The sequence below is a fragment of the Marmota monax genome, unplaced genomic scaffold (genome assembly GCF_021218885.2).
Source record: "Marmota monax isolate L192 unplaced genomic scaffold, Marmota_monax_Labrador192_F-V1.1 WCK01_AAM20220418_F8-fsc00114, whole genome shotgun sequence".
NCBI classification, from domain to species: Eukaryota; Metazoa; Chordata; class Mammalia; order Rodentia; family Sciuridae; genus Marmota; species Marmota monax.
In genome coordinates, this window is record NW_026694943.1 from 3,818,445 (window position 1) to 3,835,325 (window position 16,881).

The 16,881-nt window shown below is 36.9% G+C and overlaps 1 protein-coding gene across 4 annotated transcripts in view; it reads left to right on the forward strand.

Annotated features, from left to right (window-relative positions):
- The window catches only part of Plekhg1 (pleckstrin homology and RhoGEF domain containing G1), a 213,935-nt gene that overhangs the window by 40,364 nt on the left and 156,690 nt on the right, over nucleotides 1-16,881 (forward strand). The gene's annotated exons all lie outside the window — the stretch shown is intronic.

The window sequence follows — 16,881 nt, forward strand, 5'->3', positions numbered from 1 at the left end:
TGCACATAGTTATATAGTAATGTCCAATTCATTCTGCTATCTTCCCTAATCCCATTCCCCAACCCCTGTGTCTGTATGTTTTACTGACTCATCACATGAGTTCAGGGGTGGAATTTTCCACCGTGGCATAAGGTCAGTGCTTAAAGTGTTCTGGATTTTGGATTTTTGGATTGGGGATGCTCAATCTGTATGGTAAAAATGTGTGACTTAGAGTGGCCTAGGAGAGCTTGACAGAGTTGGTCAAGTTTAGAACAGTAATTGGAGAGAAAAAGTGAGGGAAGTTCAAAAGACACATAGTATGAACTCAATAAGTTATTGACTTAAGTGTGTTGACTTCTATAATTGAACCAAAGCTAACTTGAAAAATACATAAAGGCTGAATGATATTGGTCAAATCTTATTGTTATATTGTGTGCATGTGTGAATATGTAACACAAACCCGCCATTGAGTACAGCTATCATGCACAAAATAAAAAAAAAAAAAGTAGGAAAAAGAAAGAAAAATGCATAAAGGTAAAATCTTAGCATTGGGATAAAGTTTTTCTTAAGTAATAAAGCGAATAAAAATAAACATTTAGAATATTGTAACTGAAAAAATAAATCAATTTCCCCGTCACTAGAGCAAATGGTTTAAATTCAAACATATGGAAAAATTTAACTTTCCATCTCAGACTCTAAGCCTATTTCTGGGAGAAAAACCATTAAAACAATGAAGTAATGAAACCATTGAACAATAAATCTTGATTTTTGTAGAGAGTGCAGTGAATACTTGGAGGTACATCATCATTTCCGTGCGTTGGGATTATTACAAACACCAGGGTCTTCGCCTGAGTGTCGCAGGCTTTGGTTTGTAGCTGATTTCTGAGCAGGGTGGGTGAGAATTCACAGGATGTCATCCTTCCAACAAAAGTCGACAGCGTTTTGCAGGGGAACGCAGAAACTCCAGTCAGTCCAGGTTTAAAGCAGTCAAAGGACTCTTCCCCTAGAAAAATAATTAGTTCTCCATCCCGTTGGATGGGAATATTCAATAGAGCTGTCACTGGGAACCAAAGCCAGTGAAAATGAGGGTGGCTGTGGCTCCTAACCTTAAAGGGCTTAAAACAGAGTGCTTTGAATTTCACACAAATGTTTTGCATTATTTCATTAAGTTTACTCCAGTACGTTCCAATCAGTTTCCTGGAGAGCAAGTAAAGTGCAGCTCTCACTGCTTTCTTAGTTTTCTCTTTTTGGAGTTGTGCACTGCAGTTTTTGTTCTTCCTGCATGCCAATGAAGCGCTTTAAGGCCCTGAAATAACCGAATGAGAACTTGGTAGTCCTGACGTTAAAACAACCTAAAAACCCCGGACAGACGTGTTGGAGGAGTCATAGTTCTATTGTTTCTTGTTTTGGAATTTGTAGATTCACTATGTGTGCTTTGTATATTCAACGTGGTTAGGAAACGAGTGTCTCCTTTGATCTCATTTTGTCCTTTTTAGCATCTCTAATTTCATCTCTCCATGTGTAGGACCAATATCTCAGTTTACCTGGTATATGTCTTTTTTTTTTATTTGCTAGTATTTTTTTTTTAGAATGCTAGTCTTCATATGCAGTGTGTGTGTGTGTGTGTGTGTGTGTGATCTTTTTTTCTTATTTTCTCAGTTGTTAGATACTAGATTTTTAAGGTACATAATTGAGTTAACAGCTTTTCAGGGAGCATAAGTACACTCAACCATGTTAAATGTTCGTGTTAATTATAAGCTACATCCTGATTTCAGGTATTCTTCTACAATGTTAAGTGTACCTTAAAACAAGGAAACCTGATAGATGTGCTGTGTTTTGGCATGGATGCCATTAAGTCACTGAAGGTATCACAGCCCCTGGTTTTATGCACCGTGTGGTATTAATCATGGATCTTGATTATATGCCCTGTAGTTAGTAACTTAGAAAAGGCAAAGACTGTAGGCTTTTTCTACTTTGGAGTTAAAATAAATGCCATATCTTTTGGGTATTAAGAGAGGGCATTCTTAAGTTGAAGGGCATGAAACAATTATTATCTTTATGGTTGAATTATCATGTGTAGATAAGTTAATGACTTCCTGTGCAAATAATTGTGGGGTCAGCATACCTAAGATCTCCTTAAAGACATGCAGGAGAGTTATCTATAGATACAAATCCCTCTTCAGGGCCATTAGACAAACTTCAAAGTGTGAGCGCTCATGAAAAGACCCCTTATTTTGAATTTTTTTATATAAGTAACAATTTCAACATAAAATAGCCAGATGTGACTTATGTATGTGATCTCTGGCTTTTTTTTTTTTTTAAGCTGGTGTAATACATACCTAACACTCAAACAGTCACACTTACGGGGAAGGATGGAGCCTCATGCCTTTGAGTAACTTCCACATGGATGAACTCGGTGCCTCCAGCAGTCGCTGTGGTGACAGTGTACAATGTCGGCAGCCTGTTTCTGTGATTGATGTGGCTCAGTTGGGGCCATGTTTTGGTTCACCAGCGCTGTCTTCCTCTTGTCCTCTCCTGTGATCATCCATTCCTCACCAGAGTACAAACACTGCCCCTGCATCAGGGAACAGATCTTCCTGTACTTGGTTTTGTTTATAAACTTGCTTTCAAATCAGGGTTTCGATTTTTTTTTTAAATCCCTGGTTTAATCATTTTTAGTTCTCTGCACATGTTTAGAGTTCTAGGTTGTTTTGATTCTGAAATATTCTCTTTGTTGGAAGTTAGATGCCTGGTGAATAAAAGTTGATTGACTACTCTAAATGGATATATTGTTTTAAAAATCGAAAGACTTTGGAAAGGGGGTGAAATAAGTACAAAAACGTCATTCTTCTAGTACAGTCATTACTAACAATTGCTACATTAGCATTGGTTGTCACCAACTGAATTCTTTACTAAAGCATCTATTGAGCTCCTGGTCTGAAAAATGAAGATATTAACATTTTTCATTCATCTTTTCTGCCCTGTGACTAAGGTGATAAACTAGTCCTGGTTTACACAGGACTTTCCCAGTTTTAGCATTGAAAGTCCCATATCTGGAAATCCCCTGGTCCCAGGATGGTTACCCTAACCTGTGACCTCCTGATTTGCTAGACTGTGATTTTTACAGTGTTATAGTTTAATATGTTTATAATTTTTATCTTTATAGCATAACCATGAATGTCTTCTTTTGCCTGTGGGCTGCTTCTAAAAAATGAAAAGCCAGTATGCAAATATTTTTCACTGTGGAGCCAACTGACATCATGAGAAGAAAGGCCCGCCTAGCCCACTGAATTCTGTTACTTGGAGATTTTCCCAACAGGTGCCTTTAGAGATATACTCTCCTTTCACTTTTTTTGTATTTGGCTTCTGCTGTCTTTGTCCATGTTTTCTCTCATTTAGATTCCCCCCCCCCCCATTGGGCGAGCTATTTCCCTTTGAGCAAGTAACTTTTGATCTGTGATGTGCATGAATGGTAAGCTCTCCTACCTCTTGTTTGAAATGTCTGATTTTACCCTTGACCTTGATTGATAATTTCAGTGTAGATTCAAAATTATTCTTCTTCAATTTTGAAGGCATTTCATCTCTGATACCTACAATTGTAGCGTTTAAGTCTGGTGTTAGGCCAGTTCTTAGAACTTAGTTAATTTGTGTGTGTTTGTGTGTGTGTGTGTGTGTGTGTTCACCTTTTTGCAGTTAGGAATTTTAGCTCTATCTTTAATTCCAATATTTCACCATGACCTTTCTTCACTGCTCCTTTTTATGATCTGGAGTCTGCTTTAACTCAGGATATTTTCTCCCCACTAATATCCGTGTACCTTCCCCTCGAACTCCAGGATATGGGCTTTGGACCTCCTGGAGTCTATTCTCCTTGTCTCACTTATTTTCCTTCTCTTTGGTCTTTTGCCATTTGTTTTGGAGATTTGGGGAGCTTAAGTTTTGGATGAGTCTTTAGCCATGTAAATTCTATTATTTAAGTCCATTGAGTTTTCTTTTTAGATACTTGTTTAATCTGAGAACTTTCTCAGTTTTGTTCTTTCTATGAAGGGAATGTGAATATCTGTGGATATTTTTCTGGCTCTTAAAGAGGCTATCTTCTTGGTTACCTTAGAATTTTTCTTTTCCAGCATCAAAAACATATAATTTGTTAATTTCTAGAATGTATGTGTTTTCCATCAAAACCCAGCTCTTGCTTGGATAGCTGTATCTTGGAACAATTATTCATCTTCTGCTTCTTTTGTTCACTCACTTTTCCTTCCAACTCCCAAGTCTTCCACAAAAGCTCTTCTGATTGCCCTTCTTCCACAGAAGGTTCTGGAACACCCCCTGGGCCGGGAGCACTCTGCCCTTTCTCTTAGCACTCACTGACCCTCCCTTGATTTTTTTCTTGTCACTGCTCCCTTTCTCTCTCCTGTTAGAGAATGAAGGATAATAAAGGTGCCAAGAGGACAAGAACATGCCCATGCACAGGAGAGAGAGGACAGGAGCTCAGTTGACCGGGTGGGGGCTTCCTTGTGCAGGAAGGGCTACTCGTTGACTGGGAACTTGCACTTCTGCCTCTTACCCAGAAGTTTATTGGATTGAAACTTAATTTCTGAAATTATTCTATGTTCCAAAGTTCTTCTAATTAAGAACTGGTTAGGAGATGACCAAAATAGAAGCTATTAAAATTCTCTTTACATAGCAGGAAATAGAATTGTATAACCTGGATGCATTCCTAAAATTTCTTTGTGGTTTGGCTTTCGTAAACTACTACTTTACTTACAGCTTTTAAAATATATTTAGACTTAAGTTTAAAGAGTGAGAACCACATGTGTAAACATCATTGAATACCATTCTTTTAATGAATGGGGAATGTTATTTATATGCTTTCTTTGCTTCCGTGGAAAGCCTATTTCTTTTGAAAAGTCTTTAACTTATATTGTACTCACCGTAAAAGGCATTCATTTAAGGGTACTTTAACTCAGCCACAAAATCCTCACTATTACTGGTGAGAACTTGGCCTAAATTTCTGAGTATGTTTTCAAATTGGACTATCTAAATTAAAATAGCCAATGACAATACAGATGTCACTAGAGTACAGGAAAACTTAGTCCTTTTAGAGCTAGAAGGGACCCTGGAGGTTCTTGGGCAACTCTGTTTGAAGGATGATCTAAGGAAATGAGGTGCCCACTCCAGGTCAGACAGCTCACACAGCAGGCTGGCATTGGGCCCAAGGCTTCAGATTCCAGAACCAAAGTTCTTTCTGTAAGGCTGCCCATCTGGTCCACCTGCTGTCTGCTGACCGTGCCCCGGCCAGCATCTACCTATCCACCTGGCACCTACTGGGTGATGATACAGAAGGTGATATTGACAAGACTTACTCTTTATTTTTTTCTATTCATGGTCAACTTCTCAAAATGACTTAAATCTAATCTTCCCTACTCTTTCCAAATCTACTTTCTTGCCCATCACATTCAGAAGATAATCTTGTCTTTTATTTCACAGAGAAAATAGAAGTCACTCGAGAACTTACTGGGCCATGTCAAACCTGATAATAACCACAGTCTTCTTGTAATAGCAGGTGTCCCCACCTGTCCTGTGTCCTAGTCTCTGCTGTCTTTTGGGGAATACTTTTGGTCATTCTACCTTTGCCAGTATTTTCAATCCTTTTACTCAAAACAAACAAACAAAACAGTACTTCCATATCATTAGGACTCTCCCACTTAAACCTCCTTAGAATACCATTCCTCTATAGCCCTTCCTAGCTTCCCCTCTTTCAGACGTAGTCTGTGATACCTGGTGCTTCTCACCCTGAAACATTTCTCCTTCAGCCCTCATGATTTCACAAAAGTGCTTTCACAGAAGTTAACAATGACCTCATGCCACTAATTCCAGTGAACACATTTCACTCAGTTATTCACTGTTTTAATTAGCTTTTTCACTGCTGTGACCAAAAGACTGGACAAAAACAATTTTTGAGAAGGAAAAGTCTATTTTGGAGTTCACGTTTTTCAGAGGTCTCCATCCATAGATGGCCAACTCCATTTCTTAGGGCCTGAGATGAGGCAATGAGGCAGAGCATCATGGCGGAAAAGTATGGCGGAGGGAAGCAGCCACATAATAATCAGAAAGCAGAGAGAGAGTCCACTTACCAGATATAAAATATATACCCCAAAGGCACACTCCCAGTGACCCACTTCTTCCAGCCACACTTTATCTGCCTTCAGTTACCACACAGTTAATCCCTATCAGGGGATTAATTCACTATGATAAGGCTGCATAACCCAATCATTTCACCTCTACACCTTCCTGCATTGTCTCACCCAGAAGCTTTTGGGGATACCACATATTAAGTATAACATTCATTTAGTGATTATTTGTTAACCACTGCCCTGTACTGGGTATTGGGCATGCTGTGGCACAAAAAGAAACAGGTGCTCATGTGGATGAGGAAACTGATGCTAATCACATACCTGGAGTTGTTGAGGATTTCAATTAAAACAAAAAAACACAATTCTAACTAATTTGATGGTGGTAGATTCTGTCCTTCCATTTCATAATGAAATTTGAGGCATTGTGTTCTCCTGGCCCAAGGAGAGTCCTGCCTATTTATCTGGGCTTAACTTTAGTATCACATGAGCAAGTGCCTATGCTTTTATATATACACAAGTATCTGGGTGACACATGCTCATAACCAGAATCTGAAAAACTCTTATTCTGCTTATGGAGTTAGAAATCACATAGAGACTTTCTAAATAAAATTTACTCTAAAGTCAGTCAACCTCACTTAATATAGTCTAAACCAGCAAGACAGATGCAAGAAAATTCCAATGATTTGCCGTGGAAGAAACTGAAAACATTCTGCAGGAAGGATGATCTGTGAATTCGGTCTCCCTGAGACGTTTTTGAGTTGGTAATCACATTAAGTTTTGAACCTTTTTAAGATCAGCAAAATAACTGTGTAAGCACACACTAGACATGCTAATGGAAAGTTTCATGAAAGTAAAAACAGTTGGCTCAAGTACAGATTGAAAATGACAAGGTTTCTTTGAATATGTCAGTTCTCACCCTCTTTTCCTCATGGGTTACATTATTCACTTTTAACATTTCCCCTTTTGGGAAGTAAAAACAGTCCCCAATCGCAAAACCAGAGATTTCCAGGAAGTACTGGTTGTCGAAATGCTGAGAAACATGTAGATGAATAAAATCACTGTTTGGTAGTCACTGTAAAATGTTTCATGGGAAGCCAGTCCTCCGCATTCAGGTTTCCTATTTTCCCCCTGAACCTGAAAGTTAATTGAAATACCCTCAGGATGAATGTTAAATAAAAACTCTGTGATATATTTGATAGTACACTTTATGCACTTTAAAAAAACTTGATATGTCAAAACCTATTTTTTCTTGACTGATGTGGAAAGGTTAAAAAAAAATGTCTCATTGAAAGGAAATTACCTTTCCAAATATAACATTTGCAAATGATGGAATAGGTTTTTCCATATGTTGCCTGAATAAAAGTAGTGTTTTTACAGAAGCCTTGTTTAAAAAAAAAAAAATTCTGTTCTTCACCACTGAATAAGTAGGTGAATACAAATTCAGGTATTTAAAGCTTTTCCCCAACATAAGAAACCGGATCTCTTCTGCTTCTCTTACCAAATCTATTTTACTTATGAGATAGCCCAACTTTTAAAACCATACCATAGCCAGCTGAACTCATTTTAAGGGAATTTCCTTACGTTCATTAACACTGCTCTTTTTCACTGTTTGGTCAACACGTTCTACACTGGTTGAAAATACTGATCTGGATTGAAAGAAGATCTTTAATTTATAAAAGGTAATGCTTATGAAATATTTCTAAGATAACTTCATTGGTTTCTGTGAATTCCTCCATTTTATTTTGTATAGAATATAGGCACAGATTCTTCTCCTTACTTAGGGCTGTACTTGATCTTCAGAAATCCTTGTCTTGCCTATCATATTCCTCCACTAGTGTGCTTCCTTATCCAAGATTTTAATGTTAGAATTATATTATTTTTATGCTTTCAAAAGCTCACCACATGGCTGCAGTTGCTCCTGGCACTGTCTCTAGCTATATCCGCCATGGCTGACCTTGACCAGAGGTTCCACATGGGTAAGGACTATGTGCATCTTTTTTGTAGCTAGATCCTTAGTACTGACATGGGTAAACCATTGGTGCTCAAATGTTGGGGTGCATTTTCTGAGCCACACAGGCCGCCTGAGTGATAATAAAATGGAGCTGGGAAAGTGCTGATAGCTGCATTAAGCCACCTGTAATTTAGTGCCTGTCTGGTCTGTTCACTGACACGTACTCCTTCTAGAACCTGATGTCTGAGTCTGAGGCTCACTGTTTTTCTTTGTAACCCTGGTGCTACAAAAAGCACCTGTAAGTGGAAGTCATTCTCATGAAGCATTCTCTACTCCACATTGTCCCCACTGTCACCTCCAGCACTGAAGAATAAAGGAAGATGGTGCTGGTCTCTCCAGTTCTATTTAAGAGGACTTTTTTACTGTAAGTAAGAAAATAGAGGGACATACAGGGAATTTGAGGTAGGGGTCACCCATTGGAACACCAAATATGAAGTATCAGAATTAATAATCCTTGTCAAATAATTATGCCAACTGTTACTTTCTTTTAAAAAAACTAAATAGGAAAGCCAGGCATGGTGGTGGTGCACTCCTGTAATCCCAGACTGGGGAGGCTAAGGCAGGAGGTCTGCAAGTTTGAGGCCAGTCTTTGTCACTTAGTGAGATCCTGTCTCAAAATAAAAAAAAGACTGGGGATGTAACTCAGTGGTAGGCATCTCAGGTTTAATCTCTAGTACAAAAAAAAAATCAAAATAAATAGGAAATGGCAAAATCTAAGGTTCAACAATCAAAATCTGGTGAACAGAGTTCTCATCTGTCTGCTTGTGGTCTTCTTTTATAAAAGCTCACATTCAACTTGCCTTAAAATCTAGCCCAGATTTAGGAAGTATTCAGTCTTAGCATAACCCATCCATGGAGAACTTTAATTAATCCTACCTGGTATGGTGTGTGATCCTGTGGAAGCCAGAAATTGATACAAAGTAGACACTGACCTTATCTTAAAAGCTCACTCATTTTATAAATTATATTTATAAATAAGATACCAAGGTTTGACGGGACATCAAAACTTTGTATATAATATCTGGATTAAGTGGGTAGAACTTTCATTTTGACAAATCGTTCCTAATATAGCTGTCAAAATACCACTGAAAGGGGCTGGGGATGTGGCTCAAGTGGTAGTGTGCTCGCCTGGCATGCGTGGGGCACTACTGGGTTTGATCCTCAGCACCACATACAAATAAAATAAAGATGTTGTGTCCACTGAAAACTTAAAAAAAATAAATAAATATTTAAAAATTCTCTCTCTCTCTAAAAAAAAAAAAAACACTGAAACAATTGTGCATATTACAAACTGCTGGATGTATGTAGTTTTCTCATGAACACATGAATGGTATAAATGTGAGATGTATTCCGAACTTCAAGGCACCAGGCCTTGTTCACTCGCTAATTTGTCCCTGGCAGAGGGCCAGACACAGATAAGGCATTTAGCACATAATTGAATCAAATTATGGATAAAACTAGTAGAGGTACTGGTTAGGAAACTAAGAAATATTCCCTCTTTCCATAGTCTCCTCTTTAAAATTCAGGGTTGTGTGTGTTAAAGTAGTTCAGACCCACTAGGTTTCATTCAAAAGAAGAGTTAGCCAATTAGAGATATCAAAGTAGAAACTGAAATTGACTTGAATTTGCAAGAAAAGCTCTAGATCATGTCTTTGGAGGTCTCTATGAGAATAGAAATGTGTGTTTCAATGTAGTAGATCCTAAATATTTGTTGAGGATAAACAACCATTTCTAAAATATTTAAATAATCACCTGTGTGAACAAATTTCAAGTGATAGCCTGACATTCTTATTATAAAATATTGGGCGATTTTATTTCTCCACTCCCTTCCCATCTTTGTTGATGATTGCTATTTCAAGTTCTGTAGCTGATGGTTTTCATGATTATATCTGAGCAATTATGTTTTCATATAGCCTCCCAGAATAGGGGATTGGTTCTAAGAAGGAACAAGTAAAATTCAAAATTATTCTTTGTACTCTTCTTCTTTCTGTAACTTTACTGCTTGTTTCTATTTTTTCAGATTAACAACAGCATTTGTAGAAAAGGCAAGATAACTTTGTACAAGATCCCTTCTCCAGTAACAACAAAAATAAGGTCTCTAGAAGTATATGTAGTGAGAGATCTGTGAGTCCGTAATATAGACAATGAAATAACTTTAATTTTATTGGAAGATATTTTTAAAGGTCTAAATAAATAGAGGGGGATAACCTGTTTATAGGTAATCTCATTGTTATAAAGACGTCAATTCTCCTAAATATAGATCCAGTGAAATTCCAACAAATCCAACATGGTTTTGGTGGAACTTAGGATGATTCTAAAATTTATCCAGAAGAGCAAAGATCCATAAACAATAATAACGACAAAAATCCTGAAGAAAAAACAGAATGATTTGGCAATGTTGATTTATATATAAAGCTATAGTAATTTGGGCCGTATAATTTTGGCAATTGTGATAAGCAATTTGACAGAGGTCTTGAAGTAGGTCAAAATTTATATAGAAATCTAATATGTGACAGAGCTGAATTGCAAATCAGTGGAAAGGATGAATTGATAAACAACGCTGGGGTTATCCTTCTGGAATAAAAACAAAAATGTGTCCCTGCCTCACACCATATATATAGTAATCAATTTCAAATGGATTAAGGACCTAAATGTGAAACAATTATAAAGCTTATAGAAGAAATATAAATGAATCTTTGTGTCCTTCAGATAGGAAAGAAATTCTTAAAGTAGACACAAAAGTCATTGAGCCACAAAGAGACATTGCATCATATTTAAGGGTTCCTATTTGTCAAGTCAGACTGTAGATGAATCATGACCCATAACAGACATCTCGATTTATATGTTGAGGGACATATAAATAACTCCAATAATTCTTAAATAGAGACTCAATAGAAAAATAGGTGTTAGTCAGCTTTTTGTCTTGGTGATCAAAATACCTGACCACAACTTGGAGGAGGAAAAATTTATGTAGGGCTCACCATTTCAGAGGTTCAGTGCACGGTGGGCCTACTCCATTGCTTGGGCCCAAGGTGAGACCAAACATCATGGCAAAGAGTGGAAAGGAAAGGAAAGGCTGCACAGGAAAGCTGTTCCGCTCATGGTAGCCCAGAAGTGGGGGTGGGGTGGAGAAAGAGTGAACATGAAGACCAGGCACAGATATATTCCAAGGGCACACCCCTAGTGACCTACTTCCTCCAGCCATGCCCCACCTGCCTATAGTTACCACCCAGTAGTCCATTCAGATTATCAATCCATCAAATAGATTAGTCTACTGATTAGATTACAACTCTCATAATTTCACCTCTGAGCATTCCTGCATTGCCTAACAGGAGCTTTGGGGGGATACTTTGTATCCAAACCACAACAATAGGAGAAATATATGAACAAGTTTTTCACAGGGAGGGAAACATGAGTGGCCTGTAACACCCATTAACATAAAAATATGCCTAACCTCATTAGCAATTAAGAAAATGCAAATTTAAACCACAGTAATACTATCCACACCTCCAATTATAGCTATAATTAAAATTTTAATAGTATCAAGTCTTGGCCATAATATGGAAGGGAAGAGTTCTTATATATTCTGGGCGGAGTATAAATTGGTATAATTACTCCTGAAAAAACTTGATGTTACCAGTGAAGTTCAATTGTGTATGATGGACGATCCCAAAGTTACTTCAGATAAATACAATGTAGAATCTCACACATATGAACATAGGGGGTATGTGTGACATTGATTATGATGGGAAGAAAAAGAACTGAAAACAATCTAAAGGTCCAAACAGTAGAGCATATTCAGCCATGTGTCATGTGGTGATGGGGATTCTGTCTGAGACAGAGGCAATTTTATCATAAAGCAAACATCATATATTTATTTACACAAAGAAGATGGCTGTGATGTTACTAGGCAATATAATTTCACGGGACCACCCCATATATATAGTTCATCTTGATCAAAATAGCATTACACGATGCATAACTGTAAAAATACTACAAATTATCCAATAAAATACTATCCATCAATGCAAACATATGAACTACACAGTTAGCAAAACAACATGGAAGAATTCACAATATAGTATTGAATGGGAGAAAGCAAGTCACAGCGGTGTATTAGGAGCCTGTTTTATCAGTTCAGAAGCACACAAATTGGATCTGAATGAGGTTCCTCCATGGTGGCTCATTCTCAGGCCCCATGTGTCAGTAGAAGTTCTACCCTTTGAATCCTCTCTTGTTCACATGTAAGAAGAGCAGGAAAAGATCTGTTTCCTGTCTAATAAAATAACCCAAATTAGGTCTCATTGGGCCTAATTGGCCTGGTTTGGACCGTGTACCTATCCATGAACCATTCATGGTAATTACAGGGGTGAAATATGATGAATGGTTAAGCCAGTTAATATGCTTCCAAGGTCTTGGGCTGGGAGTAGAACAAGGGAGAGGAAAACGCTGGTCTGTGTGCCAGAAGGAGGGTAGATGGATGTTGGCCTTCTAAGGCAGCAGAGGATATTGTCCTAATATTATTAGTAGAAGCCAATTTGTATTCTGCTCACCAGCATTACTTGCTTGTGATCCCTGAATGAAATGATGCAGCTCAAAGATGGGCAGGTAGAAACAAGAAAGGAATTTTTATGTTGTAGAAAATCCAGAGTCACAGGTTACCTACCTGCATTCCCAAAGGAGAAGGGATGGGTGTCGAGTGGCCCCCAAGATGGCAGGTATGGATGGAAGGAATAATCTAATCCCTATGGAGATTCTTTGGGGATTTATTTGATCAAATTTTGTATCCCTCAAAAATACTCACTTTGTTTTTGTCTACTTGACCATCTATATTACTGACTTAATACTTTCTAAAAACTTATGGAAGGAATGTTGATAGATTCCTTTGGGAGGGGCATTATTACAGTACACACTGATCAAAGGCCTGTCCTATCATTTCTGATAGATTCATATGGATTTCCACCCTCAGTTCATTTCTTTTATGAAGTTCATATGTTTTACTCAGGAAAATAAAGAAAAGTTTTGTGCTTATGAGCAAATCTCTGGGCTCTTACATATCAACTAATTGACACTTTACAGAAAATGTTTATGCTTTGGGTCTTTGCACAGCCATTATTGCAAATAGCGGTGTTATATTATTTCTTGTTAAAACCTTGCCCAACTGAGTTTATTAAAAACTAGTTCTATAGAGTCACATAATATTTTGCCCTACACATAAAAAACAAAGTTGATCTCTTCTGTGGGTTATCTGGTTAACATTTATTCTGGGATAACTAGACTTGATCTTGTAATTATTGTCAAAACTTTTAGTCTCTCTCCTCACTCTGTTGTCTAAAATTAAAGGAGAGCTTATTTTAGACACTGTAGCTAAAAGGACATAGTGCTATATTGGACTTATGTCTCCTTTTTACAAAACCAATCCTGACATTTTACTTACTATTATACTCCAACTCACATTAGTTGCACTTCACTTATATAACTTACTTTAAACATTACCTCGCTTGTACACCAGACTATAAGCTCAGCATTGTTCTTTAGCCAAAAGCAATAAAATGTGACTTGTTTCACTGTGATTTAGAAAAGTGCAATCAGCATTTTCTTTGCACAAATAGAACATTGATGGCTATTTTATAACATTTTCCTAACCTTCAGAAGTGGAATGAAGTTTTATTTTGTTTTTACATCAAATTCTATTTGTGATGCCTGAGTGCACCACATTACTGGATTTTCCACTTAAAGCCAGATAATCAAATATTCTTAATGTGCTTTTTTCCTAAAAATCCTTTATTGGATTTACAAAACAACCCTGAGGTTCTTGACTGTTCACCTATAAATAAGCATTGCTGATTAGAGAATCTGTCTTGCTATTCTTATATTCCTATAATGACTCCAAATACCAGTTCATTGTTTTATCTCATATTGAATTTCCTGACTATATAGTGCTTTCCCTCTCTTTTGAAAAGTACATTTTTACTCTTCATCATTTCTCATTAGGAAGTAATAATCTTAACCTAAATATTTTCTTTAGTGTCTTCTACATAGTTTCTTCCCTGTGAGTATATTTTTCTGAATATGATGAGATTAGTGAGTAGGTATTACTGCTCCTTGACAAAAAAACATTGCTTTTTACCTGCTGTGCTTCAAATCAACTTATAGAACTTTACCATTTCCAATAAATTTAAAAATATTTTTAATAATTATTTTAAGTATTTGTTATAGGTTTCCAGTGGTAATTTGCTCTATTCTTTGCCTTTTGCTGCATTACAGTGAGCATCTATCTTTTTAGGCTTTATTTTTCTATGCTTTAGAGCATTTTAAAAATTTCATTGATGTATAAAAATTATACATATTTATAGAGTACAGTGTGATATTCAGTTTGTGTGCACAATGCATAATGATCAGACCAGGGTATTAGCATTTCCATCACCGCAGATGTTGGTCATTTCTTTGTGTTGGGGACATTCAAAATCCTCTCTACTAGCTATTTTGAAATGTGCAGTTAATTGGTGTCAGCCGTAGTTACCCCACTCTGCTGCAGAACATTAAAATGATTCCTCCTATTGAACTTCACCCTGTACCCATTAGCTCTCCTTCCCCATCCTGCTTCCCTGCCTCTGGGAACCACTATCCCACTGTCTACTTCCTGAGACCAACTCTTTAGCTTCCACATATTACTGAGAACATGAGCTGTTTCTTTTTGTGTTTGTTTCTGTATCTCTTATTTTACTTCTGACTTTTTATTTAAAATGATGCAATGGTGCCTGCATGTAATCCCAATGGCTCTGGAGGCTGAGGCAGGAGGATCACAAGTTAAAGCCAGCCTCAGAAATTTAGTGAGGCCCTAAGCAACTCAGCAAGACCCTATCTCTAAAATATTTTTAAAAGGACTGGGGATGTGGCTTAGTGGTTAAGCCCCTCTGTGTTCAATCCCTGGTACCAAAAATAACTACAACAAAAAAGATTAAAAGATGGATGTTGATTTTAGATCTTTTTAAAATCATGGTATATCATTCTTTTATTTTTATATGCCATTTTAACATCCCTGAAGATATAAGAGGGCTGGGGATTCAGTGGCAGTGTGCTTGCCTAGCATTTTGAAAAGTACATTTTTACTCTTCATCATTTCTCATGAGGAAGTAATAGGCCTAACCTAAATATTTTCTTAAGTGTCTCCTACATAGATTCTTCACTGTGTGTGACGTCCCAGGTCCAATCCCCAGCACCAAAAAAAAAAAAAAAAAAAAAAGACATGAGCATGTGTAAGTCTCCTATGATGTACTGATAAGACATAATAGTTCTACTTACATATTTATAGAATACTATAGAATAAACCCTCTTTATAATGATGTGTCATATACTAGAAATTGGGTTTTCCATATACCTATTTAGGATTCTTATATCTTATCTAAATCAAACAGGATCTTACTTATCTTTGTACCTTATCAGTTTGGTTATCAGGCTTCTGTTAACTTCATCAAACAAACTAGATAGCCTCATTTTTTTCTGTATCCTAACTGCTTTATATAATTCAGGAATTATCTAATTCTTGAAGTAAACCATATGTGTGTCTTTTAGCTTTTATGTTTTTAGTTCAGTTTTGATAATTAAATGTCAACTTGGAAACTTTCCACTGAGAAGTTTAAATTTATTTGCAAGAATATCTTTATAGAGCACTCTTAGTTTTTCATTCTGTTTTATTTCTTTTTTAAAAAATTTTTATTAGTTGTTGATGAACTTTTGTTTATTTGTATGTGGTACTGAGAATAGAACCCAGTGCCTCACACATGCTAGGCGAACACCTTACCATTAAGCCACAACCCCAGCCCTGTTTCATTTCTGTGATATATTCCTTGAATAATTCCAGTTTCATATTAGATTTTAAGACTAGATTTTTAAGAAACCTGTTTATGAGATATTTCAATTTTCAGTGAACCAACTTTTGTTGTTTAAATATCTAAATATGCTTACCTGTTTTTCTGTGTATTTCTGCCTTTCTAATATATTTATTGTTGTTTTCTAACCTAACAGAATTTAAATATTTAGTTCATTTCTTTGTTCTCTCTTAAAATTAAAAAAAATCAATTACTGATATCACAAATCAAACAGCTTTGTTTTTAGTCCCCATATGCAAATAAAATTAGTTCATTTTTACTATCCGTCCTCCTTGATTCTTTCATTGTTAATAACATAAGCTAGCATTTCAGACTTCAGTGGGGCTAGATATTATAATAAGATATTATTAGATATTTATTTGATATGTTTTCAAAAATGTTGAAAGTCCCACTCCCTCTACTGCTTTTATAATAATAACTGCTTTCAGTGCTATTCTGTAGCTACTTTTTCACTCTGAAGTTTTTATTTTGATTCATCCTTCAGTCAACTGGAATATTTTGGAGACACTTCATGAAGAGACACAACTGATAAATTTCTGGGAACATTTGTTTTTTTCTTTTTAAACTCTGCCATCATCGGAGTATCTGTGGTTCCTTCTTTTGGAACATAGTGAACAGAAAAACTGTGCCCCCACCCCCCAGTCCTACTAGATGTGTGTGTGTCTCCCCATGGACTCCACCCTCCAACCACCTTGCAAAAAGATGTAACCCAGGAGGAATTATGACACTGAGTCATGGAGAAGAGCTGTGGGGAGAGGGCCGTGGCCTTAGAAAGCTGTTCCCACACTGTGGAGGACTTGTGTTGGGGAGGGAAGGAGGGAGGCCGAGGATGAGGCTGATAGAAATGGTCCCTCCTCTTCCAGCCTCA